The sequence below is a fragment of the Serinus canaria genome, chromosome 11 (genome assembly GCF_022539315.1).
Source record: "Serinus canaria isolate serCan28SL12 chromosome 11, serCan2020, whole genome shotgun sequence".
Taxonomy (NCBI): Eukaryota; Metazoa; Chordata; class Aves; order Passeriformes; family Fringillidae; genus Serinus; species Serinus canaria.
In genome coordinates this window covers 9,623,640-9,651,563 of record NC_066325.1, presented here as the reverse complement: position 1 = coordinate 9,651,563, position 27,924 = coordinate 9,623,640, and the positions used below count along the sequence as shown (strand labels likewise).

Here is a 27,924-nt window from a genome sequence, read left to right as displayed (position 1 = left end):
GTTAGCTAGATGGATGAAAAGTCACTGATCTATTGAATATGTCACTGAATCATATTCTTTTAGTTCTTTTCACCCTGTGCTTTGCCCAAATCTGCTGAATGTATTTTTAAAATAACTTTCTGAGAGGCTGAAGCTGCTCGTGCTGAGGAGAGAACATTCCTGACCAACCTCAGGTGACAGCCAGACATGTGTATGTGACACTGAAGCCAAATGGCCTGAGCTGTGCTTTGCCAAGTTAGCAGTGCTGCTTTGTGGGAGATTTAGGTGGAGAGGAAGAGGTTTCAGCTTGCAGTACCAAGATGTAGAAGGGATTAAATAATTCTCAAATGAGCAGCTGCCCATTCTATTCAAAACCAGCTGAAAATCACCGTAGTCCACAGTGCTTAACTGGAAACCTGAGGCTTTTTTATTAAGCAGATGGTTGAAATGCAAACCTGTTTGGAGAATTAGGAAGGTTTAATGAACTCTGTTCATTGGAGGAAAAATTATTGTGACTGACTTACCTTCCCAATAAAAACAGGTGAGTTTTATCTCCTGCCCTCTGGCTCTCTTAGTGAGTTTATGGTTGAAATATGTTACCATAGTGTAGCTAATTCCTCTGCTATAAATAGTTCTCTTTAAGCATTGAAGTAGTCAAGAACTCTGTTTGGGTTGTAGCATAAACTATTGATGTGTGGACTTTACCCAGTCCAAATTCCATGCTCCAAGAGAAACTTGCTGTATATAGATACACTATTGGTAAGGTCTTTCAGGCTCTTTCCTTCTTGCAGAAATTGTGGGACAAAACATGGGCATGAGCTGTTACACAGATGCACAGTCATTTCCCTCTTAAAATTCTCTGTTGGACACTTGTAAATGAGTTTCAGTCCTTCTGGAAACTGGAGACAATTGAAGGCAAACAAAACTTCAAACATTAGCCCTGCAACATTAGCATGTGTAAAAACCACAGAGAGTAAAAACCAGTATCTGGACTAAACACTAATGGATGAAGAAAATTTTATGTAAGATGAAAAATTCTGCTACTACTCAGAATTTAGATTCCTGTTCAGGGAACTTTTCAGAGTTTGTTGAATCTGTGTGGTTTAAGATTTCCCAGTGGGAAACACACAAGTGAAGATGCAAACTGTGGCACAACTTTGACTAATCTTATAAGGGAGAAATAGAAAATAACCTAAAACTTTCATCCTTAAATATCTGCAGAAACTTGGTGTGCAAAGGCAATGGTACATGAAGACCTTTCAGTTCCTGTCAGGGCCATGTCTCAGGGCTCTGTGATACCATCTGCAACTGTGTATATGCACAGAGAAAAATACATGTGCATTTTTGAACACTGGTTAAACATAACATTAATTTTTCTTTAAATAAAGATTCTCCTGGGCTGAAGCTCTTACCTGAACTACTTAACATTGTTTCTGAAAGCAATGTGCTAAAGATATGCAGGAAGTTCTTTTAAAAATTGCTCTTGGTGCTTATTCAGCTTCCTTCCAGGTTGTGTGGAAAGCTTTGTACAGTAAACCTGGGTATTTTTAATGGAATAAGAAGAAGGAGGTTTTTCAGTTTCCTAGTAAAGCTTGGACAGAGAAGTTGAGCTTAAGATGAGGATGGACTAGAGGACCTCAAGTTGCTCCCTTCTGACCTGCTCCATTCTGTGATCCCTGACTTTGTTCTTGTATAGAATCAGAGAGACCTTGGCTGGAAGGGGCCCTTGGCTGATAGTCATTATTTTAGGGTTGGGATTTTTTTTGTCTGTAGAGTTTCTTGAGTTGTAAAGGCTGCACTTATCACTAACATGATTTACTTCTTTTCATCTTATGCTCCTGCCTGCATTTTGTTTTAAAGAACCTTGGTATTTAGAGGATATGCATAACAGAGTTAAGATGACCAGAGCATAGTCCAACTTTGGTTTATGTATTGCCTTTGAGCATAATTTTTTTTTATATATGACATGGGTTGAGGAAAAATAACAGTGGAGAATGTTCTGGGTTACATTTATGTGGATCTGTCTTCAGTTCCCAAAAAAGAAACAGAGCTTGAAGTTTAGCCTGAAAGTCAACCTACTCTGCTATTTTATTTTAACACATAAAACTTGCAGGTTTTAAGATCAATCATGCAGATGCCCAGAGGAATATCGCAGCAATAAAATATCTCCCTTGGCTGTTAATTTTCTTGTTAAGGCAGGCCTTTAACTATGTACATTGCAAATCAGACCACTGTAATACCTCTAAAGTGGAACTTCATCACGTGTTGAAATTTAATGTTAAACACAAGCTTAAATCCTTCGTTTTCCATCCGAGTCCTTAAAGAATGATGGATGAGGTTCACTTGGCTCCAAGAACTGGAACCTCAAAGCAAACAGTTTGAGCATCTTGTCAATGTGATAAAAAACCTTAAAGATCCTTACTGAGGAGAAAGAGCTCAAAGATTTCTTCATTTCCCTTACTATATACACAATGCACAGCCATTGGAGAAGAGAGTTTTTACTTCTTTCTTCAGATGTTCTTAAACCCACTGCTGTCAGAGGCAGCAGTTACTGCTTCTGGCTTTGGTAACTGCTTTGGATTCCTCTTTACCCTCTTTCTTTTGCTGAGCCCACATTGGCTTAAACCAGCACTGTCAGCAAAATATGCCAGCCTAAAGTCTCCTGAGTCCACACTCTAAGGAAAAAAAAAGATGAGTCCACAGAACAGGGAAGTTCTTAGAAAGCATTTCCTTCTAGCAGGCATGTGTAGAATTCCATATGCAAGGTTTTTTCCCCTTGGATTCTGGGATAGAGAGACTAGATATGCTACAGATGTATGATATCTAGATATGGAATAAAGGTACATCTGATAGATGGAAAAAAAACCATGCTGTGCCTCACTGAGGAAGGAACAGTTCTTAATTTTTGTCATTGTCTTGGTGTTGATGGTATTCTGAGTATATCTGAATGTGGTGAACATAAACTAGATGTTTTATACCCTTGTTTCTCCCTATTTCAGAGCTGTCTGCTCAGAGCTACTGATAAACCTACTCAAAAAGAAAAATAAAAACAACCCCAGCAACAACAAAAATACATCAACCCCATCCACCTTAATATTAAAATCCTCAGTAAATTCTCTTTGGTGTTTTTGAGCTGTGATTTGCCTATAGGCTTGATGATTATAGGCAACACGCAGTGAAACTTCTCCTCTATCACACTGCTGCCAAATGTGACTCATTCCCTAGTCCCACAGTCCTGCAGGGAGCTAAACTGTGCCAGACCTTTTCACAGCTTATCTCTGTCCCTGTGCTGGATCAGCTGTGCTGGCTGACAAGTTCTATCACTATCAAATCGAGGAATTCATGAGTCATGACGCAAGAGTTGTGAAATTAACTTTCCAATCAAGGAGCTTATATACACATAGATATGCACACGTGTCCATATCCTCACATGGACCCAGATGATACAATACAGAATTCCATGTATAAGGTTATTCTATTTCTTTTGACCTCTTCTTTCAACCTTTAAGCTTTACATTTCACAGTGTTTTCTTTGCATGCTTGAAATCTAGGAGCAGTTGTTTTGTCCTAAAGAAAGAAACCCACTCATTTTCTTATTTCACTGAAGAGCTCTGGAAACTAGTTTTTCAAAGAAAAGAGAAAAATAAGTCAACAGCTGAGCAATGTTGTTTTGGTGGATCAGAGTCAAGGTTGAAATACAAACTCATTTTCTGTCTGTCAGAAACAGTTTTCTTTCTTCAGTCTCTGGTATGACCAACCCTCTTGAAGGAGTAGATCCTGCCAAAGCATTTGCAGCAAGGTATTTAAGGCCATACCTTTGTGTATGTAAGATCCTGTATTTCCATGCTGCACTTGTAAGGTAGGAACATAGGCAGGTGTACAGTTTATGACTGGAATGGGCTAAAATGTGGCTGTATGACAAATGAGCTTCTACAGTGTATAAAGGAATTCTTCTGATTTAGATTGCAGGAGCACAGATTATAGATTAATGCTTCCAAATTGTCAGTGCTTGCTGAATTTCTGCATGGAAGTGGTCGATACATAATATATGGCTTGCACATATTTTGTTGTTTTTATCCAGTTTTTCTCCCCATTCCTCTGTTTTCTGCTTTAACTCCATATAGATATATAGATAGTGCTGTGCTCTGCAGAACTTGCAGGTGTCTGCTATTGCTCTTTGAGGATTGCAAAGAAGTTCTGTCACCCTCTTCTTTCCTTTTATCTATGGGCCCTGATATAGTTGTTAGAGAAATAAAAAAAAGGGGGAATGTAGAATGTTAAACAGAGTGAAAACTACAAATATTTTTATTTATTGGTTCAGATAGCTAAATTTTCTGGAACAGAGCTGGTATCTGAGAATGCCAGATGAAACTCTATAGAGTTGTAGAAGAATTTGCCCAGTGGAGAGAGTTTTCCTGATAGCAACCATAGCTTGGGTAAAAAGCTGTGGCTCTATTCATGGTGCTTTGTAACATGTAGACTGCCACTGATCTCCATTTCCCCCAGCAGAAACAGTAATGAGTTTAAACCTGGATGTGGGAAGATTTTGATTAGATGTTAGGAGAATCTTTCTAATGGTAAAAATGGGCATGAATCAGGGTATGAGGCCTTGTCATTGCATTAGCTTGCTTCCTTCTGACCTGAATTCATTGTGAAAACTAGAGCCTACATCAGAGGTGTTGCTTACATAGTTAATGCACCTGCCCCTAAGTTTTAAAGGCAAATGTGGATTAAATCCTTCTGTACTGGCCCTCTCTGCAAATGCCTGTAGCATCTGAGTGGTTCTACACTGTCTGTGCTCAAGTTCTGTACCTAGAACTTGTGTACTCTGTAAAAAAGCTGAAGGATGGCAGGTACTTAAGATGCAGCTGTATGTGTTGCAGCACGTTTCTCTGGGTTTTGAAATCTTATGTTTGATAATTTGATAAGCATATGAAATTTAATGGAGTTAATTAACATTGTATAACACAGTGTACAAAATGCTGTTTATATATCTCTCACTGATAAACAGGGCATTCCATGTCATAATGTCTGAACAGTTAGCTGCATGCATGCTAAATGCTGCTTTTAATTAAACAATAAAGAAGGTAACAACCTTTATTGTATTGTTGTAAATTTTGACATGGTACAACAATTTGATTCCTTAAAAATTAATTGCCTGGGAGTGTGTTTAAGTAATATTGATTATGTTGGTGCTTTGTGTTGATCTGTGATACTTAACCCAGCATTTAAAATATCTTTTTTCCATTTTACATTTGTGATGCAAGAATAAAAGCAAAGTACAAAACAAATAGGCACTTGAATTCTAATAGCAATAAGCAATAAATGTCAGGCATCTGGAAATTATGGTTGCAATTTCATCAGAGTACACTTTGTTCTATTATGCCTGCATGAATTTTGCTACAGGCAAAATCTATTACAGATAACACTTAAGAACCTTTCTAATCTACACAGATAGTCATGGAAAAATGCTAGAAAACGAAATGCTGGAAAATGTAATATTGCCAAGTAAAACTGACACTCAGAAAATAATGTGATCAAATTTAGATCTGCAGAGATAATTTCTGTAAGATCATGTTGAAACAGAAATTTCTGGGCTGTTTGGTCCTGCTGAAGGGCATATAACTAAAAACATGCCGTGTATCATTAAATGTGTTTGTGTACTCCAGATAGATAGATGTTTATCTCTATACTGCAGGCTAGTTAATTTGTTTGTTTAATGATTGTTACCTGAAATAGCAGTTACCAAGTTGGGATATACATTAGAAGCCAGTACTTTTCCATTGCTAATGATTGGATTTGAATAGCAGCAATTTCTGCTCCAGGTCATCTCTATTGCCTGCAAAAGTGTTCATGTCATATGTTTTATCATGCATTATGATGCTTTACAGCTCTTTAATTGACTCTGTAAAGATTTACAGCCTGTTGATCAATTAGAATTCTGTCAAGTTCCAAAAGTAGATTGTTCATTTTACATAGCATCTTGGTGCCAAAGTGACAGCTTAACTTTATCCCGAGTTACACCGGAGTAACTAACATAAAGCTTAGACACCAGAGAGAATGACACTTGCACTGCAGAGACTTGTAATATTTTGTATTTATGCTTTTGCTCTGGGATATAATATAGGATTGAAAAGATAACTTGATTTGTGCTCTTAAACTCTTGAAAGTGGGTATCCTGGATTCCACCCATCACTACCTTTTAAATAAGAAACTTAAAATTTTTATTTCAGTGTCAATATCAGTCCTAGACCTTTTTTATACTTGCTAAGATGTCTTATGCAGCAATAAAATGTGCAAATATATGGTTTCCATTGGCAGTTTGCTTTCTTCACTAATTAGGCATTCTTTTCTATAACCACTAAGAGGAAGATAAACTCAAAATTTGGTTCCTGCAGTCATCAGCACAATAATGGAAGTGTTAAAACTTGTAATTTTACAGTGGTTGCAGTTGGGATGTCTTGCTGAAACATCATAAATATTATTATAATAAGCTTAGTGAATGAATCATATCCTGCTTTGACTCATCAGGACAGAAGCTACGTTTTCAAATAGTCAAAAGGGAAAGTCTTTGTGCACAAAATGTTTAGGGGATGTAATTGGGGAAGAATTTTAAGGAATGAAAATTGTTTTTACCTTTTGATGTATGACTCAACATCAATGAAACTGGAGAACAGAGAATCTCTAGAATTCTTGTCCTACTTTCATTTAGAATAAGAAAGAGCTTTAAAAAGTAGATGCAAGACTGCCTCTTTACTAGTTGAATGAAACTTAAAATGCATCTTTTACTTAGTGCTCTGGTATTTGGACATTCTTTAGGTTTTTGGGGTTTTTTGTGAAAAGTGGAAAGCAATCTTTGATCAATGTGTGAAATACTTCATGACTTGCAACAGAATCTGTTTCCAGTTTCAATATTTTGGAGATCAGAAAATATAATGCCTTCTCTATATACTTTTTTTTCTTTTGAAAAAAAATTCTCTTTGGCCACGAAAATGTTTACTAGTGCTCTTTAAAAATGAGTAGAAGATATTTTATAATTATTTTTAAAATTTCTTTATGTTTAACTGATAGGTTTGCAGTCATATAAGTGCTTGGGGAAGAAATGCTAGCTTGCACTATTTGTATTTAGAAATGTTTTTGTTGAACAAAGAGATAGAATTTGGCTTCAGAAAGGCAAAACAAATCAGTCAGAAATCCCAAGAGTGACGTGGTTGATTGGTTTGGGAGAAATGTAAGCACTTATGTTGATTCCATCAAAGATATGTAGATTTGCTGGGTCATGAAGAAGAGCCTGTGCTAATTGTCCATGTAACTTGGCTGGAGAGGAGATTGTCTTCCCTCTCAGGCAGATGGATTATGTTCAGAAGTTGATGGTTCTGTCTGCAAAATTCAGGAGTTAAACTGGCCATGGCAATCTAAGAATCTTTTCTGTTTCTTTCTTGCTCCCTTGCCCCATTTCTGGTGATGAACACTTTAGCACCATGACCACCTGATAATGTTGGCAGCTGTGCTTACAAAGGGTTTAACAGCCCATATCTATCCTCCCCAGTTATATGAGCTAAACAATCCTGAAGGTGAAAATGAATCTTTATATTAATTGTAATCTCTTACAGTACTTGTGATGTCTTCTCATGGGTGTTCTTGTTCTGAAATATATGATCAATCTGACTGAAGAAATATAAAACCACTTTCATATTTAATATCAGAACGAAAAAAGCATATTAATGCCTTTGATGCCACTAGGGTTGCAAACCCTAGGGCTAGAATTTTTCTTGATTGTGCATATCTATGAATTTTTAAAGAAAAGAGGACAGATTCTGACTTAAATGAGATTACATGTGTGAGGAGGGTTCATATTTCAGTAGCTGTAAGATCACAATCAGACTTTAGTCTTTGGCACTGTTTTTACAAGGAGATAGAACAAGAAACCATGGGAAAAAATGGAACCCTTTCTAAAGATGTGTGCTGTATTAAGCACTAAGTTAATATTCAGTTTGCAGCTGGTTATACATAGTAACTTTTATATTCAGCTCAAATACTTATTTGAATAGAATTTATTCCAAATGGTGTTCAAAGATCGTCTCCCTGTATACTTAGTGGAATGTCATTTTGAATGAAAATGGTTCATCTGAATAAATTTGTTCATAATTTTGCTGATTATGGGAAGAAGTCGTGTATTTTCATGTAAATTTTTGGTCCTGTAAGCTTTCTATCTCTGTTTGTTGAAGTTTTAGATTTGAGTAATTTAAAAATTCTTGTTAATACACTAAAATGTACAAAGCATCTAGAAATCTATTCCTTCATTAACCTGAGAGTTTCAAATCAATTACCTGATATATGTTGAGTACTTGAAATTATAGTAGTTTATTCATTTTGAAGCCCTTTAATTCTAGTGATCACAGAGCCACAGAATATGCTGAGCTGGAAGGGACCCACAAGGATCATCGAGTCCAGTTTGCAGCCCTGCACAGCACCATCCCCAAAAGGCACACTGTGTGCCTGAGAGCATTGTCCAACCATTTCCCGAGCTCTGCCAGGCTGGTGCTGTGCCCACTGCCCTGGAGAGCCTGTTCCAGTGGCCAGCCACCCTCTGGGTGAGGAATCTTTTCCTGATATCCAACCCAAACCTTGCAGAGACAGTTTCATGCCACTTCCTTGCCTCCTGTCACTGCCACACAGAGCATGGCACTGCTTTCCAGCATCTCCTTCCCCAGTCTGTCCATAGGTCCAGGTTTGCCCCATCCCAGGTGCCAAATCTGTCACTTTCCCTTGTTGGACCTCATGCAGTTGGTGATTGCTCAGTGCTCTAATCTGTCCAGGTCTCTCTGTAGGGCCTTCCTGCACTGCAGAGTCAGCAGCAGAACCCCAATGTTGACAGGTCACCATCACCCCTGTCACTGTAACCCCTTGTGCCTGACCCAGGTGTGCACCCATCCCATGGTGTGTTTGTCCAGCCTTGTGGTGGACATTCAGCATGCTAGTAGAAGATGGATCAAGTCTAAGTCCCGTTTGAATTGCCTTCACCTTGGCCTTCTCCTATTGCTTCTTTTTTGTGGTCCCAGAGAAGAGAGGTCTTGCAAGCTGTGCTTGGCACCTGGGTCAGCTGGCCGAAGATTCTCACTGAAGGTCTCTGAACAGGAGAAATTATTTGTTACAAAAACTTCATCCTTTCTTATTGGTAACATAAGTTTCACACACCGTATTACGAAAACCATGGCATGTCCATGTCCTAATTTGAGTCAGGACAGTAACAATTTCAGGCACTTTTGGTTCTCAGATAAATTATTTTTGCTTCCCTTCTCCTGAGTTCTTCCCCCAAAATGCTTCTTAAACATTTAATTATTTCCAGTTTACTTAGTCCAAACTTTGTGGCTAGAGGCTTAAATATGTAGCTATCCTATTCTGTAGTTACATAAACCTAACTTGCAAAGTGTGTCCTCTATTTTATGAAAAAAATCTGAAATTACAACATGACCTGCGGATATTTATTATTACCATAAGTCATTGATTTGAGTGTGAACATAAGTATTTACCTTTACAGAACACAGAGATGCTGGGAGAGATGCTTTTTCATTGGTTCACCTGTGCTTTATGTTGACTGCACCATTAGAAAATGCTGTTCAGTTCTGTAATCTGATGTGCTCTTTATCAGTTGCAAATCTCATGGTCTGTGTGATAAAAGCAAGAAGGACCAGGTGCATGAAAAGCACAGTGTGGAGCAGGAATCTGGTGAGTGCAGAGATAGCATGGGGCAACATCGACCAATTTGGGAACCCACACAATTGAGTTCTAGGCTTTCCATAGATCTTTAAAGAAGTGTATCCTGTCTGCACCTCTCGGTAAAGTGAGAATGGTGATTCCTTTGTGAAGCTCTATGCAAGAGCAAGGAATGTTACAAATTGTTATCTAAGTAAGCTCTGCTACTTCTCAGCACTGATGTCAGGTAAAACCAGGAGATCAGATTTTTTTCCATTGTAAGTACAATGTAATACAAACATACCAACTAAGTAATTCTGGATATTTTTTTTCTGTATCCTTCCAAATCAGTCTGTTTCTTTTTCCTCAGCTGTGTTGCCTCTCCTCCTCATCTCTTGGAAGAAAAAAAATGAAGTATTAATTTGTGGAGTGTTGCCACCCTGATTTTCATTTACAGCCATGGAACATTTATTATTAATTTCCTAGCTATTCCATTCCATTTGTTTATTAGGTTGTTCTTGTGGAGTGACAGAAACTTGGTGAGTTTGGAAAGGTTTGCAGTCAGTGCACCACAGGTATGAGAATACAGTTTTAGACTGGGAACGTGCTGAGTGATATAATTTTCTCTGGAGTTGAATGGATTGAAGATTATCTGCAGTGGAAGCTGTGACCTACTTAACACAAATGAGATTGCCTAATGGCTACTGATTGGTTGTCAGAGAGTTTTCTTTAACTATACATGTCCATCATTAGCCACTTTGTAGTAATGAATGTCTCCTGTGTTATCCCATTTGTCTGTTTATATCACGAAGTAATGTGTCATACTCCAAAATGTAAATGTGTTCATTGAGATAAGTTTCCTTTATCCTGATGTTGAGTGGTGTAGCTACATTACATGACATACAAGGTGTTAACTAATTAGGTATTAACATATCTCTTATGTGATTGAATTTCAGAAATAATTTCTTTGAAGTGAGTAGTTGTCTGAAGTGCTAGGGAAGAGCTACCAAAAATTCCAGTGCATAAGAAATTCTGCAGAGATATTCTGTGGAAGGGGTTTGTACTCTGAGACTTGATAAGATGACCAAGGCACAGACAATATGATTTATTTTTCAGATGTATCAAGGCATTAGCTAAATTTCCAAAAATGCTTCCACTCTAATAACATGTGGTATTTCAGTTTAAAACATTGTGTTCTTCTTCAGAAACTTAATTGAAATGAAGAGGTCTGGACACATCCCCTTCACAGCTCTGACTGGGGCTCTCAGTTGGATCAATCACTGTTTATACACCACACTTCAAAATCTGCAGCCAGGATATTTCTTCTCCACTGTGAATGCACTGATTGCCTTCCCAAACTGCAAATTTTTGGGCAGGGAAAAAAAGTAATCTGTGTGGCCTGTGTTCTTTCATTGCAAATCATTTGTATTTTCTCTGAGCTGTGCAGATGTAGTTGCAGGGGTACAGATGGAAACAATAAGGACTGGTTTAGTCATGTTACAAATACATTTCTCTGCATCCACAAGGGCTGAGCCCAACTGGCTAATCACTTCTGTCTGTATTTAACCTCATGGAAAGTTTGTGGGTTTAGTGTGAATTAGTTCCCAAATTCATTGCACTGAAAATTCATTTCATCTGTTTGAAAGTCAGCAAATACCAATTAGGAAGATGTCCCCAGCCAATTAGAATGTACAGGTGCAATAACTTTGCTATAAACAGCTTTGATGTTTATCTAGGAAGTTTTATATCAAGAAATATTTTGAAATAACATTGGGAAATAAGCCCATTAGAAAAATGTTCTTACTGCTTGATGCTAAAAAAGTGATTTAGGAGTAGAGGATTCACTACTGACTGGCTGTGTTGGTACAAATTAACCCCACTATTCAAGTGACCAGGGAAAGAATCACTCCAGATGAAGAGGAAATAAGAGGAAAAAAGCCCAAGTTAACATCCCTAATCATCTATGGGGACTTGGATTATAAGAGAGGGCAATCCTTGCAGATAATTAGTTTTATGTAGTTATTGTGTAGGGAGCAATTTTGCTTCTGTAGCTTGGCTATCCTTTGCATAGAGCAATAGTTCTTTACCCTGAAGCCAGTGGGAATGCAATGAAGCCCTGTAATGACAGTGACAATAAAGCAAGCAGTGCTTTTAGAAAAAAGAAACATAATAAACTGGGCAAAGTATTTGAAGTGAAATATGAAGTGCTCCCTAGATTCTGATAAACCTTTTCCTAGGAACACACAAGTACTGGCTATTAAAAAGAGGGAGGCTAAACCCAGAATCAAGAGGGCTCCAGGAACCTATATTAGCTCAGCTGGCAGTGTGTGCTATTACTAATAATAACTATTTAGAGGTGAGTTTCAGTTTGCTGCAGCCATGCTACACAGCACTTGACAAGTGTTGCACAGTTCTGCCTATTTCCAGCTTGAAGTCTGAGAGCTTTTTTCTCCTTACCTTGCTCATTACTTTTCTTTATTCAGGTTTCAGCAAGATCTTTAAAGGCTTATTTAACAGGTGCAGTTTCTCTAAAGTAAGCCATGATTCATCCCTGCACAAAGCTGTGAGATAAGATACAGTATCCTAAAAGAAGATCTTAGATTACTCTTCAAACATTGGGAAACACAAAAGCATAATCTCTTGAAAGTAGTTTATAGTTGACTTTTTTCTGTGTTTATTTTCTGGGGGGGGGTGGGAGAAGCTGCTTTTTAAAATTCTGTTTTCTTTTTTTTTTATGCCAAAAATCCTGGTTACCACTTGATAAAAAAATACCCAAAACCAAGCCCTGTGTCAGGTGGGTGACAGAGATCTGGCTAAGTTGAGTTTGATGCAAGTGTAGTGGGGGCATGTTGCTTAAATAAGAGCTCTAAAGGACCTTTACCTGTTCCTCCTGCTGAAGCTCTGTTTCAGATTGCACAAGTCTGTCATGGTCTGTTTCAGTGCTTTCCCACAGATTGTGCTCTCCGTTCTGTGATTTTACTATTTGCACTCAGAAGTTTTGGCTTGTGCATCACCCAGCTGGAGTCATGCCCTGCTCTTTGACAATGGTGTGACTGTTTCTTCTGAGGCAGATGTATTTATTTTCATCTTTCTGCTGTTCCTCCCAACAGTAACTTCATAGTCAGGTGAATAGGTGGCATTTTGCTATTGTTACCATCCACCTTCAATTTTTCAAATAAAGACAGTTCATGGGGAAGAAAATAATCCACATTTTCCTTGTTGGATTACTCCCTGCTGCAGGTGTAGGATTTGCATGATAAAACTCTTTGTCCTGAATGACCTTGGGGAATTGTGTGCTGATATTTTAGGGAGATAATCTGTGTGGAGGCTTGCTGGTAAACTCAGGCAAGCCAGACTGGGACCAGGCTGCAGAATGCACCTCTGCACGTGGTGGCAGCATGTTAACAAACTCATATAAGAACAAAAAGCACATATATGAGCCAACAAGATTGTCATGTCACTTAACTGCTACAAAAGAAAAAGCAAGAAGAGCTAGATTCTCCTCCTTTTACTGACTTCACGTACTTGGTTAGTTTAAGCTTATAACTCTGGGCTACTCTTCCTCCTGTGTGCAAGGAGGAGATGAGCAGTGCAGTAAAAATTTATTTCCCACCTTCTACTATTTATTCATTGACCTACACAGCTGCCTGAAGCAGCTACTTCAGAGAAAGTGTGTGACTTCCTTTACAGGGGTGGAGGAGGTGACTTCCTCTAGTTATTCCAATTTACTCATTAGCACTTGCATGAGGTGTTCCAGGAGCAGAAGCTGGTCCTTTTCCTCACCACACATGTGTATCTTTATGGAATAGATGCCTTAACAGGAAGGCAGCTCTCATAAAACTGTCTTCCAAGGGATAAAGATTGTAAATTGTAATATATACTGTGTGTAAATGAAAGCTAAAGGAAGAAAAAAAAAGACCCAACCTGAAATCCAACTTATATCTTCAACTCAGTTGGCTTTTGGTGAGAAGGGGCTAGGTACATCATAACAAATGACTCAGTGGGATTAATTGCACTGGTATTTGTAATGCCTCCAGTTGCTTTCCCAGGGCTGCTACTAAAGAAATCTTTCAGCTGACAGCAAAGTGATTGGTTAATGGCAGACATGGGGAATAATTGACAACTCAGGCAAAACATCTGGGGATGAAATATATTTTGTCAAAGAGCTAAAACCCTTGTGTTGAGAAAATGCATTTTTTTCCCTCTGATCCATTCTGTCAACAAAATACTTTTCATCAGAAACATCAAAGCCGTTTCATCTGAAAATTTCATTTTTGAATCCCTTTATCTATTCTGTTGACAAAAATTTCTGTCAACTGACTCAAACCATTGTATTAACAAATTTCTTTTTGTCAATCATGATTTATCATTTTGGCAAATACATTCTATAATACTCTGCTTCATTCTGTGCAGAGAATACATAAGTCAGACTCCCATCCTAATTTTTTAGGAAGTGAAATTAAAAGTAAATGTAGTGTCACAACTGCTTATCTGCTGAATCTATACACTGATTAGGCTTATTTTAAATATATCCAGTTGAATTAAAGTTTCTTCCGAATAACACACAAGTTGAAGAAAGGCAATTGTAGGTGCAGTTTTTTGCAATTGTAGGTGCAGTTTTTTGCAATTGTAGGTGCAAATCACATTTCTCAATGTTTTATTTGCAGAATCTCTCTGCTAATCACAGCTTTCAGGCTCACAATAGAAAGATGATCTCTAGTGAGCTGTACTCTAACTGGTTTCTAGATGTTGATAAACTGGAGGTTTATTGTAACCTCACTACTTATAAGGAACAACTGAAATAGTAAAAAATGTTGCAGGCACCCTTAAGGTATTCCATGCTAATTTAGAATTAACCAATATAGTATACAAATGAATTACTAGTTTGTTCCACAAACAAAGAATCTATCTGTTTAAAGATAAAGATATATGAATCATGATAAGAAAATTATAAATTGTAGGTGTAAAATACCTGTAATGTACAAATAACAACTGAGTCTTTTAGCTATTCCTTGTACAAATGGAAAAAAACCAGATCAATCAAACACTGGGATGTGCATAGGCCAGCTGACCATTTCAAAATCAAGCGTCCTCAAAATAGTCATTACATTGATTTTTCTTAATTAATTTTTGCAAATGTAAATTGAAAAATCTTTTAAAATTGGTCAATCCCTATTTTCCTTGAAACTAAACATTACTCTTTGTTGTTGTTTTGGTTTGGGTATTTTTTATATTTGGTTGATTTTTTTCCTTTCTTTGTGCTTCCTTCATTCTGGATCTTTTCTCCTGGTTTAATTTTGCTCTTTAATGTTAATTTTATCTCTGGAGTTTTTGCCCTTTATCTACAGAGGGGCCACAAAGCAGTCACTTTCTATAAAGGCTGCAGGATGCAATCAGGCTGACAGGTCATCATTTATTAGCATCTTTCATTAGAATGTTGGGAATTTGGCATGTCCTTTTACTGAAAATATTGTATGATTGATTGATTGACACTAACCAAAATTTGTTTCTTCATCTACTGTTGCACCAAACACTGAGACTAATGAGTTGCATGTAATGTCAGTAATTCCTAGAAAAACATGAAGCAGCAGTCAAGGGAGTGTTTTGCTCAACAATATTTCAGATACTTTAGGAAGACAATCTTAAATTCTTGTAGAATAACACTTATTTAGGGTGAATTTTGCTTCCAGAAATGTTAGCCTTTCTCAGAATACAAAAGCTACAAGGGAAAAAGGCAAATATTTTTCTCCTGTGTAATAAGTCAGAGAGAGCCAGGAGAACAACTGTACATCCGAAAATTATAGCTTCAAGAGAAATATTGGTTTTAAGAAATACATAAACAATGTAGGTATCCTTGATGCATTTAGCACTAAAGGAGTTTTCTTCTCTTTTCTTAGCCTAGAAAATCTGCATTGGCCACAGCTGCCCTAATCACAGAGGAAACTGCTGGGAAGAATGACTGGAAAGGGAAAAATGTGGTTCTTCAAATAGAAAACTTGATTCTGGAAAAAGAAAACCCTTTTACTCCAGGGAGTGCACTTGCTTTTAGTGGAGGCTGAACCTTGTTGAAATTGTTCTAGACAAGCTCCACAGAGGTTTGTGTGCATAAAGGGAAGTGTGAGGAGCTGGGCTGTACAGGCACCAGCCTGACTCTGAACGTGTGTGTGACCTCAGAAGGGGAGAGAACTGCAGAGGAACCTTTTCCCTGATGGGGCCCAAGGTAATTAAGAGGAATGAAAAGAACAAATCTGTTCTATGGATTTTTCCAGTGGTGTTCAGTGGAGGCTGGTTTCACTAGGAGCTGATTACAATTTAATGTGCTACCACAAAACACAGATAATGCTGTAGAGAGATTTTTTTACGTAGAAACTAAAAGAGCAAAATTTGATATTTTATGGCTTTCTCCAAAGGTCATTAATATTTAACTGTTTTGCTTAATGAAGGCAATAATCACCTCTGTTCTCTACAGCCTCTTTTCCCTCACCTCCCTTTTTTCTTCCCCACTGACATGAAATGAGAGAGGTAAATGTGAGAAGGTGTACCATAAGTATGTGGCTGAAGGATAAAGGCTGTGCTCTGGCACATTTTATGAATTTACTGAGGTCCAAACCTCCTACTGGGGTTGGTGGGATTCAGTCACTGATCCTATGAGAAGAAGAAGTGGCTTGGAATTAGAATATGCTCCAGGAGCATTTTCCAGTGAGTTTCTTGGAGATGTGTGTGTCTTCTCCTTGGAGATGTAATATTCATGTTCTTTTCATTAATATAAAATTTCTGGACTGCCCCATTGTCCCAGTATAAAACAGTAGTGTTGGGAGGTGGACCTGCTGTTCCTCCAATTCTCTTTGCCTGGGGAGGAAGAATGAAATAAATATTGCAATTTCCTCATGACATGAGTGTGCAGAAGTAAAGATTGGTGCCTAGCTTGAAATAGCCAAATGAATAGCTGCACTTGAGGCAGCCATATCAGCTGGTCTGCACTTTGAAATTATTTTTTCTCATGAAAAGCATTTTCAGTTTTATCATGGCAAAATAGGGGGAATGTGGTGGAGAGGGCTGGACACTGTAGACTTGGAAAAAAGTATTTTGTTTTATTTCCTTGTCTGTAGTAAAAATAAAGATATTTGCTGTCCCTTGTGAAGTTCTGGCATACCCAAAGTATCACAGAATAATAGTCTGCTCCAGAAACCCCTCATCATAGGAGTTAAATCACAATGGAAACGTGTCTTAAGTTTATATTTATTTTCATTTCTCCTGTAGACAGAGTGAATTATGTTCTGTACTCCCAATATGTTATTTTGTTCTGCTGATTCAGTTTGGTCATTGTACATCTGAAGGAGAAGGTTCCTCACTGTTTGTTAATACTATACATTTCAAATTATGTTTGTTTTTGAAGATTTTAGCTTTTTGCTGCAGCATTAACAGTAGGATAAAGAAGTGCCACAATATTTTTGCAATTTGTCCCTGCAATGACCCTGATTTTACTTAAGAACTTCAAAATCCACTGAGAGAATAATTCTATCTGCATCAATTCTCATGATTCCCTAAAATCAGCCAGATAGAAAATACAGCCTGCAATACCTGTGAATACATGAATCATTTTGTCCTTCATGATATATTAGTGGTGTCAAGTGCTGATGAGATCATAGTTGATAGTGGTTGATGATATAGGCTGAATGGGTGGTGAGTTGAAGCTTTTTTAAATCCATCTGTTCCAGAATTCGCTCAGCTGGATTCAATCCCTCTTCCATCTTTTGACAGCTGATGTAAAATCAGGAACATCTCTACTGAAGGCAAGTCAGTTTGCTGTGTCAAAGAAGTGAAGGTAGGAAAAAATGATTAATTCCTACTCTAGGCTTGATTAAAGCAAGCTCTGGCACAGAAATCCATGGAGTTTTGTCTGCTAAAAACTCTCAGATCAGAAGCAATTTCACACTGCCCAATTGCTATAAAACATTATGAGTTTTGTTTTTAACTGAGGCTATTGTGTACACATTGCTGAAACACTTGCTGCTCCTCTTCCTTGGAAATACTGCCTTTTAATGTGAGTAAAAGCAGGGTTTGCTTCTATTCTTGCATTATGTTAGTTTGTTTGTCAACCATCCAGCAATACATTGCTGGTGTAGTCCAAGGATAAAGTCATAGAATATCTCATCTGGGAAGGGATCCATAAGGATCATTGCTAGAGGTCTCTAAGCAATTTGAACATGGCTAGTTGACTTAATTATTTATTTCTTCATAAGAGCAAATATTGAAACCTGCAAACTGCTAGGTAAGCATTGAGTGCTGCCAGAATTTCCTTGTGTAGAAAGGATTTTTCCATTTTCTCATATTTTATGCATGTTTATATAGTCTAGTTTATTCCTGTGGTGCTGATGTGGGGATCTCAGTCTATTTCCTTTGATTGTGATGCTGGGATGAAACAATATCAGTGGAAATGAGGTGATTATTTAGAAGGAGCTCTCTATCTGTCCATATTCATTAATATGTCCTAACTTGTTTTGGGCCCTAGCATTCTGCAATGTGACTTTTATTCTTGCTTTGGTATTTAAATCTCCTTGATCAATAGCATGTTACATTGTCATTTTCTCTTTGTTGTGACAGTTTTCTGTTCTCAGTCTGTCTCTCCAACACACAGCATATGTGCACACATACTCCTGAGAAGGAATCATCATTCATCCCTCTCCAAAGTGTGCATATTGCCCAATTTTGTATAGACAGAGATGGCATTCTAGGGATTCTCAGTTAAGCTTTGGATAAAACTGATGCCTGTGCCATTTGAACTAATTGCATAAATAAGGTCAGCACTAGGACTTAAACTGCTTTAAAATGTAAGTATATTACAGGCCTTGGTGGTTGAAATCAACGTGAAATGTGTTGTAAATTGGTTTATTTAGATACCACCTTTGTGCTTATATGTGTGGTCATATTAGGTGCTCTACTAGTGGGATTAGCAACTTGCTGTCTGCATTCCTGGCAGCCATCGAGGGTTTGTATGAAAAAATAAGAATACAACTGAGCAAATCATATATTGCATAGCCCAAGCTGAAATACTGTGCTTTCTGTTACTTAATTTGCATACTTATGCAACATATAAACATTAGTGTTTCAACATTGCTCATCTCCAGCTTAAATAAGATTCTCTTCCTGAAAATGAAAAATGAGAGCAAAAAGCTCTCCTTTCTTACAGTGGACTTGATGGCTAAAGCAAGGAACAGATCACTTTCAAATCACAGCTGCATCAAAAATTTGTTTTATAGTGCAAGCTATGAAAGAGACAAATTCCATTCTCTGACTTGCTGGCACTGCCAGGTTGTCCCAGTTGCTCAAGACATAGAAAGGATAAAAGGCATTTGGGGGTTGTGAAGCTGCATTAGTCATTGCATCATGGGAACATCTTCATTGTATGCAACACAAGACTTGGGGGCAGGATCTTTTGATCTGCTAAATTCCTTTTGCCTTTGTCCTCATGCACCTTTCCAAGTTCTGCTGCTTTGCATTCTTTTACCCCAACTGTCTCTCTGTGTTGGCTTAGTTTGTGCTTGGACGAGATTTGAGCATTCCAGTGAGTCTGATTGTTTCACTTCTCTGAACCTATTTCTGTTCTATTATGTGAGTATCCTGGTTTTGCTGAGCAAAGCAGCACAGCAGGTTCAGCAGCTGCCAGTGGTAGAGAATGTGCCAGACCCAACCAAGACCAGCTGTTTCCCTTTTTCCTAGATTTGAAATGGGTTCAGTGTCAATTTTTTATGTCTTTCTTGGTAGTCTTCCTTCCTAACCAAGAATATCTGTGAGACATAATAAATAACTGAGACTTAAAAGTGACACCTGTCAGTGGACAAGCAAGCTTTTACTGTCTTGTGGAGAGGATGAAGGGAAAATATTGAATTAGGCCAAACTCCCCATTGAAGTGTGCCACAGCATGTTTTGTTCTGCTGATGTAATTCTTTAGATGAACCATACCAAGGAGGCAGACAGACATGAGCTAACATGGGCAAACCAGGCATCTTCCCCCTTTATGCCCCTTATCTTCTTGGAGGTTGTAAAATCCTCTGTTTCCTCCTGCTGACAAGTGTGTGTGCTCCTGTCTGATTTAGGTGTTTGTGATACAAATGTTCAAAGTGGAGAGGAAAGTTGCCTCAAATTTTCCAGATTTTCTGACTTTGAGCATTAGGCTCTCCTTTGGTGCATTTCAAGGGAGATTCATGACCTTTTTACTTACTGGAGTATTCTAATTGCTTTAAATGAGCTCCATTTAATTGGTTTAAATGATTTTAAGTGTCTAATTTTACTATTCAGTGTCTTAAGATGCCTGTCATAATAGCTTCTATAAATGCACATATTGACTTTCAATAAATACCTTCCTGTTCTAGCTCATAATCTAAGTGCTGCCCAATGCTGCATGGGAAATGTGTCTGTTGACTTGAGGCTTCCTCTTGAGGTCAGTGAGTCTTTCTGTTAGCTGGGACAGCTTGATCAGGATCACAAGAATTTGGGGGAAAGAGTTGTCCTGTAGAATGTGAACTCTAGTGGTTCAATTTTTAGATGATATGGGCTAATACTCTGCTGAGCATTTCCTCCTTGCATTCCACTCTCAGCCTGTGCAGAGTAAGTGATGGGAGATCATATGGGTGACACCAAGCTGACACAAGGCTTGGCTGGTGCCTGTGGGGATGGGCCCATCTCTCCCCTTGAGCCTTGAGAGGGTCTGCTTGGTCTCAGTGGCTCTGTGGGCTAAGTGGGGATGGATTTACTTCTATTTCTCTGGAGTTAGCAGGACTTGCTGTTTGGGTAAGGGAGGGAACTTTGTACATGAGCTTATTTTGACTTTAACCTTGCAGCAATTCTCCCATTCTGAATGCTTTTTAAATTGCCATCTGTTTTCTGTTTGTTTATTTTAAAGCTCTCACATTTTCCCCCCGCATTCCCTTCTGGGTAAGTGGGCTAAAATGAGTTTGTGTGCTGCAGTTTCCTCTCTTCAAGCCAAATACCCAATTGCCACTAGTGACACACATAGACAACGTGTGAGAGTGAGGAATTACAGAAATATCATAGAGCTGCTGTTAAGTACAAGCCAGTAAAGCTCAGGAGTCAGAAATGACTTTTCCACAAAGTGGGGTGCTCCCTCCCCAGAGCTGTAGCTGCTGCTGAATAGCAAATACTCAGGTACACCTCTTATATCCAGAGGCACTGCTGGCTTCTTAAGTGGGGAATTTAATTTTTTTTTTTGTTGTACTTGCATAATAATATTGCTATTGCCAATGATCTCTATTATTACAGTATATCTCCCTTGTGGATGTTTCTTTTTAAACTTAAGTCACCTCTAACCCATTACTAGCTAAGTGAGAATGAGGCCCTCTTGTATTGAATAGGGATGGTTACAATTAAAGAGTTGGTTTCATTTCTTTACAGAGTATTTTTATTTTGTCTCTTCAACTTTCATACAGCTTCCCTATGTGAACAAGGCATTAAGAAAATCTGTCACATTTGTTATGTTTCCAAAATTACATCCATAGGCTTATAGCCATTATCTAGCTCAAAATATATATTGCTTAGTGTAAGAATAGGATCTGTATTCTACAGCTAAATTTCAGCATTTTGTTTTCTTTTGTCTGCCTTTACCTACCATGTTAATGTGAAAATGAATCTGGAGCTGAAAAGCAAAATAAAGTATTGCTCAGCTGAGGTTTCCCTGAGGTGACATGACCTGGAGATTAGGTTGAGATAAAGTCACATTTTGCTTGATGAAAGTATTCTGCATTACACAGGGATGTTTGTCTGCAGGGATATGAGTTACACTAAATTACTATTACTGTTCATGGACAAAGGAATTTTTTTCATCATCATCTATTTCATCTCCCTGAGCCTGGCACTTTAGCACTAAAATAGCTGCTGCTGAATTTCTTGGTATTTGTGAAAATTCATAGCTGATGGATCATTTCACTGACTTTGGACAAACCACAGCATTGCTGTTTGCCATCTGACTTGCTGTGTCCTTCTTGCAATTTCCAGCATGCCTGGACTAATTTATATTCTGTACCTGCATGATCAGTGTCATTGAGGCTTCAGTGTAGCTGGTGAAGTTACACATGGATATTCAGATTTAGTTCAGTGTTTAAAAAAAAAAATAAAATACAAAAGCTTTCCAGGAAAAGCACTTTCCCCCATCTTGAATGATTTCTAAAACCAGGTTTTTTTTTAGATTAAGTGACTATTCACTTATTATACCTCTGCTTTAAAATTTAAATTGAAAAAAAATTGATTATTTACATTATTTAGAAAAATAATTAAGGAATCTGCTGTCAATACAAGACAATAGAATGAAAGAAATTTGCATCCTAAATGGAGACTGCTGCCATAAAAAGACACACTGTATATGATAGTGATCATTCACATGACAAGGATGGACAATACAAACAACAAGTAAATGAATTCAACATGAGGATTTTGGAAAAGATTCACATTGGTCAATGAAAAAAAAAAACCAAACACCAAAAACAAAACAAGCAAGAGCCAACCTCAAAAGTAAATGAAACACCACCCCACCCCTCCTCCCCACCAAAACTATTAAATTCTGTGTGGTAAAGATAGGGCAAAACTAAACAATTTAAAAAAATCTACTGAAGGGATATCTACAGCTGATTTGGTATCTTCTCCAGGAAGTAGAATATGCACTCCTCCAATATTTAATTTCTTTTTTCACTGTCTGTTTGCATCATGCCCCCTGGTTGTTGATATTCCCTCACAATGGGGAGTATAAAGATGTGTATCCTTTATACTATACTTATACCTGATTATCTTATCATTATATGAGATAGTAACAGGGGAATTAGTACTCCAAATTGATCTATTTTAAACCCTTGATTTGTATGATTTTCTAAATGATGTTTCAACTCAGATGCTACAAAAATTCAGTTTGGTTTTGTGGTATGTTTTTATGTTTTGTTTTTGTTTTTTTTTAAATTATATTCAAATAGTTGACAGACCTTAATTTAAAATATATCTATTTCCTCAGTGGTCATTTTGCTCTTGCAATTCCAAATGCAGGCATTCTATTGGTGAAATGATAAATGATTACCAGCCTTGAAAGGAATACTCATTGTTTTCTCACATCTGATTTCACTCTGGGTATTCTGGATAATCAAATGTTATTTTCTAAGAACATTTCCTGGTTTGACTGACCAATGCACAGTAAATCTATTTCAGAAGGGTTAATTGTATGTTATTTTTTTCAGTTTCTAGATTAGATTCGATCTTAGTTACAATCCAACATAAATATTTGGGACTACAGGGAAGTGCAGTTTATCATAAATCTGGTAAACCTATTCCTCTCATTTTCTTCAAGGCCTACCATGATTTATGTTTGTTCCCTGGTTCATTCCAATTTCATATGGATCTTGAAATATATTTACCTATTCACTTTCTTGTCCTTAGATGATTCTTGTTGAAGATGCTCATAGAATAAAGATGTTATAAGACTTGTTGATGTAAATGAAAATGCTTTCACTCGAGTCAGTACTTGCAGTAGGACCTGCCTTGAGGGGAGAAATGTGATTCTGCACTAAAGCACCAAAGTGATGGAGGTCAGGGGGATGTTCAGAGACTGCAGCACCATGAAATCACATGGCGGGGTTGGCTGGGGATGCAGATCTCTGGTTTCTTTTTCTGTACATCCAAAGGAGTGAGATGTTTCCAAGAAGCACAGCACACTGGGCTGTGGGGTGTTCTGTGAGATGTCTCACAGGCCAGTCCCCCTCTCTGCCCCTTCCATGGGGCTGGCTTGAGGCTCCAGTAAAAAACAGAAATAGAAGTGCATCCTAAGATTTGCTTTGATACCTCTTGATGGAAATGGTCCCCTCCACAGTGCACTGGTGACAGGAGGGGAGGGGAATTGTCTGCTCCATAGGTAACTGTAGCCAAATGAAACTGAACAGATATGCAAAATATTCCAGTCTGGCAATTCAGCTTCGTTCTACTTTTTCCTCATTAAAATGTCATTCATGCTACCCATTCTACCTACTCCTTGGGATGATCTCAGTTTGGAAAGGGCAGATTAAAGTTCATAAAGATGGCAACTTTAAAATACACTTTCAAGATCATTTAGTTGTCTTTTTCTGTAAAGCACTGCATTTCCATTGAATTTGATTTGCGAGATCATTCTTTCCTGGCTGTTGCTAGGACAACAAAAGCAGAATTGTACTTCAGTTCAAATAGTACATTGTATCCATTAGCCTTTAGAAATACTGCTAACATAATCAATATCAAATATATTGAATATGTTAGATTTTTAAATTACATTTACAGTGGAAAACAATTTTATTTTCAGTGTACTTTAGCATCTGTGTGGCTCTGTATTGATTTTCATTTCAACTCTTGTGTTCTGGTGTCTGGCTGGACATTATATTGGTATTCCCTCTGGAAATCCAGCTTTTCTATGTGAGAGGAGTCATGCTAAATGGACATAACTTATGACTTAGAAGAACAGTTACTATTTCACTGCATTTGGAAATCCAAAAGATTTGGAAGACTTCCTACTGTGGCTGTTTAAACCTTCTCCAAGATGTGCTCTGAATGAAATAATTCTAGTCCTGAGAAAATGGCTGCGAGTGAATCTGCCAGGGACCAGGAGCTTCCCATGGCATGCCCTGCAAAAACAGGTTCTGCTGATCCCACTTGGAGCTTGGGATCACCCAGCATCCAGCTGGGTGGGAAGGAATTACAGAGAGGCTCATTTGAGAGTTTGAGCTTTTTCAGATATGGTAAATAAAGAAAGCTCTTCAAAACACACGGGCAGTATTTAAACCCAGGTGCTTTGAAAACTGTTTAAATTCAGGTGCTGCTCAGGTTGGGCAGCCTAGCAGTAATTCTGTTTTTGCAGGATTATTGTATCATAACCATAATATCATCATGGTTGAGTTAACATCTAGACTGAGTGGCAGGTGGTAGTTTTATGTCCCTTAATTGTATCTTCTAGAATTTAAAAGCAATTGAAAGTTAAATATGACAGAATGCTAGTCCACATGAAAATAAAATCACTCCATACTCTATTTTTACTTTTTTGGGGTGGTAAATAACCGTGCCACTTTTGCATAGCTTGGACATAGAATCCTACTGCACCATAGGCAGTGTTATCCTACTGCTCTCATAGCTAAATACATTACAGAGAGATCTCTGGCTCTCATGGAGAGAAAATTTTAAACACCTGCTTAGAACTATGACATGCACTTAGTCAGGGTTAAGGATATGAACATGCACAAAAAAACCATTTAATCAAGCACCTCCTCATTGCTGGAGGCACAACTCAGTCCTAAGCCCTCAAAGACAGTTTCCACCTCAAAGTTTTCCAGCTGAAGGGCACATTGCTCATCTTTTAAAAGATATGGGTAAAGATATTTTTTATTGTAGACATTAAATTTCACACGCTTCCCACCACCCATATGTGATATCATAGATTGCTTCATGTATTTGATGAGAATTAATGACAATATTTTAATTTTTGGCTTGTGCAGTATTTGATAGCCTCTCAAAGTACAATTGTTATTGTTTGGGTTTTTTTTGTTTGTTTGTTCATTCATTTGAGGTTGTGCTTAATTGGGTTTTTTTCATTTGTTTCTTTTTTTTTTTTTTTTTTGAGGGGGGTTGTAGGGTTACTTCTGGGATTTTGTTTTAAATCCATGACAAAGGAAACAGAAGTTTTATAGTTTGGTGTTTTCTTGGTCAGGTGTTTAGAGATGCTGATTGCCCTCAACTTTTACTAAATGCAGTGGGAATTGTCTCAGTGCATATCAGGATCAAGCCATGAAATCATTATGTAAAATACTTTAATTGAAAGTGTTGTCTTGGCTTCTCAAAGGAACCTAAATGCTATTAAAATTCAGGGGAATGTGGGCATCTAGCTTCTTTTCACTCCGTTCAAGATCTCGGCCAATGTTCTCTAAATAAATTAAAATTTTACTTGTTTCTGACCAAAATAATAATTTTTCCATTTCTCAATGGTTATATAATAGTAATTTCTCTGCTTTTGTGTGCTAGTGTGCCCAGGCCAATAATGGATTCTTTGATGCAGCTGTCTTGAATTCCATTTACTGTTTTTGGCTGTAATTTCAGCTCTTTGTAGAGCACAGTTTGGGGAACCTATCTTAAATTTTAATTCTGATAACGTACATTTTTTTTATACAGAGGAGACACCTTTTTACTTGCACATGGTTTGGCCTTCATTTTAATCCCTAATTTTCCAGTAAGACTGAAGATAAGAAACTCTGATTTAATAATTATTTTTTTCCTGCTTTTGTATTGTCACTTAGCAGAAGAGGTACTGTGAACATTGTGTTCTGGTTGACTCAAAAAAAACAGCAAACAAAACCCCTGTCAGGTTCATAGAAGCTCATAATGACTCATAAGAATCCTTGTGGAAAACAACCAGGTAGATTTTTATGAGGATATCCAGTGGGATTTTATTTTTCTGGAGGCTTCATGTCTGCACTGTGTGTGTGAAATGTGTTTAAAATAGACTCATAACTATGTTTGCTTCATCACTGATGAAACCCAGGGTTTTTTTCGTGACAGACTTGCCCAGGTTGAAATAAGGACTCTGTGTGTGAGTAAATATAACTTTGTATTACAATGCTAGTTAATTTAAATATAAATCTAAACATGAATGGTTCTCTTTTCTGCAGAATGAAATGTCTTCCCCTATAGTATTGCAATTTATTGTTATTTCAGTCTTATTGAACCTTTTGAGCTCTTTTCAAGTTTTGAAGCCAGGAGAAATTCATGAGCCTTTTTTCTTTGCATAGTTATTATTTCATATTACTTGTGCAGTCAGTTCATTTTTTCTCTGATGCCCTTGTTTATGAAAGACATGTGTAAGCATCATCTCTATATAAAGCTGGATTGGCAGGAAGAAGAAATTAGATTCTCCCATTGGTCTTTTTTCACATAGTCTCTCTGCTTCCATTCTGTTTGCTCTCTAATGCATTTTGCCTCCTGGTCCTTCCTTTCAGTTAATATTTTCTTGCATTCTGCTCTTCTTTAAAAAGTTTTGAATTCTACAGAACAATTTCTGAATCTACAGTTTAAGTGGGTTTTGTCTAGTGCATTTATGGGGATTCAGGAGCATGCAAACACTGTCAAATGCTGAAGCATTTCTGTCTAAGCACAGGAGCCACTGACAAAGTTTTCTGGTAGCAGCAAGTGGAACTAAGACACAGCAATGCTCCAGCCACCTGATTTGTTTCATGCCTACAGTCTGGGTGGCTTGATGAAGTAGAACAGTTTTAAACACTTCAGGAGCTATGACTGCAGGCATTAAAAAAAATCTAGCACTGTACTGTAGTAACATAATGTGCTGTTTCTTTCCTGGAGAGCACAGAAATAGTGGCTGTTGTGGTGTTCAGTTCAGCATTTTATTGGGTGCAAGTCCTCAGCTGGCATAAACCATCTTGTTCTTCCAAGTTTTAACCAGACTCAGGAAAGGAACCAAATGTAACATGGTTATTAACATTCCTGCTGTGGGAGAGGTGGTGTAAATCAGTATGATCCTGCAGCTTGTTTCATGGAACCAATTTGAACCATTTTTTATGGTAGCAGATATAAAACCAGGGAAGTTTTGGAACAAATCTTACCAAGCCAGATGACAATCTAACTATGAGTGTTGAGAAAGGGTGGCTTTTTAGCCAAGTCTTTGTTTTGGGTTTTTTGGTTTTTTTTTGTTTTTTTTTCCTGTAAAGTTATATCCTTAACTGTACACCTTAAAATGTTTACAGCAGCCATTGGGACAATAGTAGCTATACTTTGATTTTTACAGTCAGAACATCTCTACTTGCTCTGCATTATAGAGCATAAAAAGATTTGTAACAATGAGTGGTGTTATTTGAGCATTTCTTGTGAAATCATTTGAGCTGGTCTTCCATTGATGGAGTCAAATCTGGCATGAAATTAAATCCAATTCAAGAACCTCATGAATAGCAAGGGAATGTCTGGCCACTAAAGTCCTCGCAATTACCTTGTGGTCTTTATAGGATGGGTGTCCTGAAAACCAAAGTGACAAATCTGTCTGTGTTTGAGTGGTCATCTATGCTTCAGTAAGCAGACTTTAAAGACAGGTTCTAAAAGCCAGAGGCACTCAGATAGACTCCATTAGAAAACCATTCCATTTCCCTTCATGGTCGGAAGATTTACTATCTTAGGGGCTTTTGCTCCCCAGTCAATAGTAGTGTTTGATAAAGGGGAGGGAGAAGAAAAAAAAGG

General features: G+C 37.7%; 1 protein-coding gene across 1 annotated transcript in view; it reads left to right on the top strand.

The window, feature by feature from the left end:
* AKTIP (AKT interacting protein) overlaps positions 1 to 27,924 on the top strand; it is a 1,131,926-nt gene that overhangs the window by 450,996 nt on the left and 653,006 nt on the right. The gene's annotated exons all lie outside the window — the stretch shown is intronic.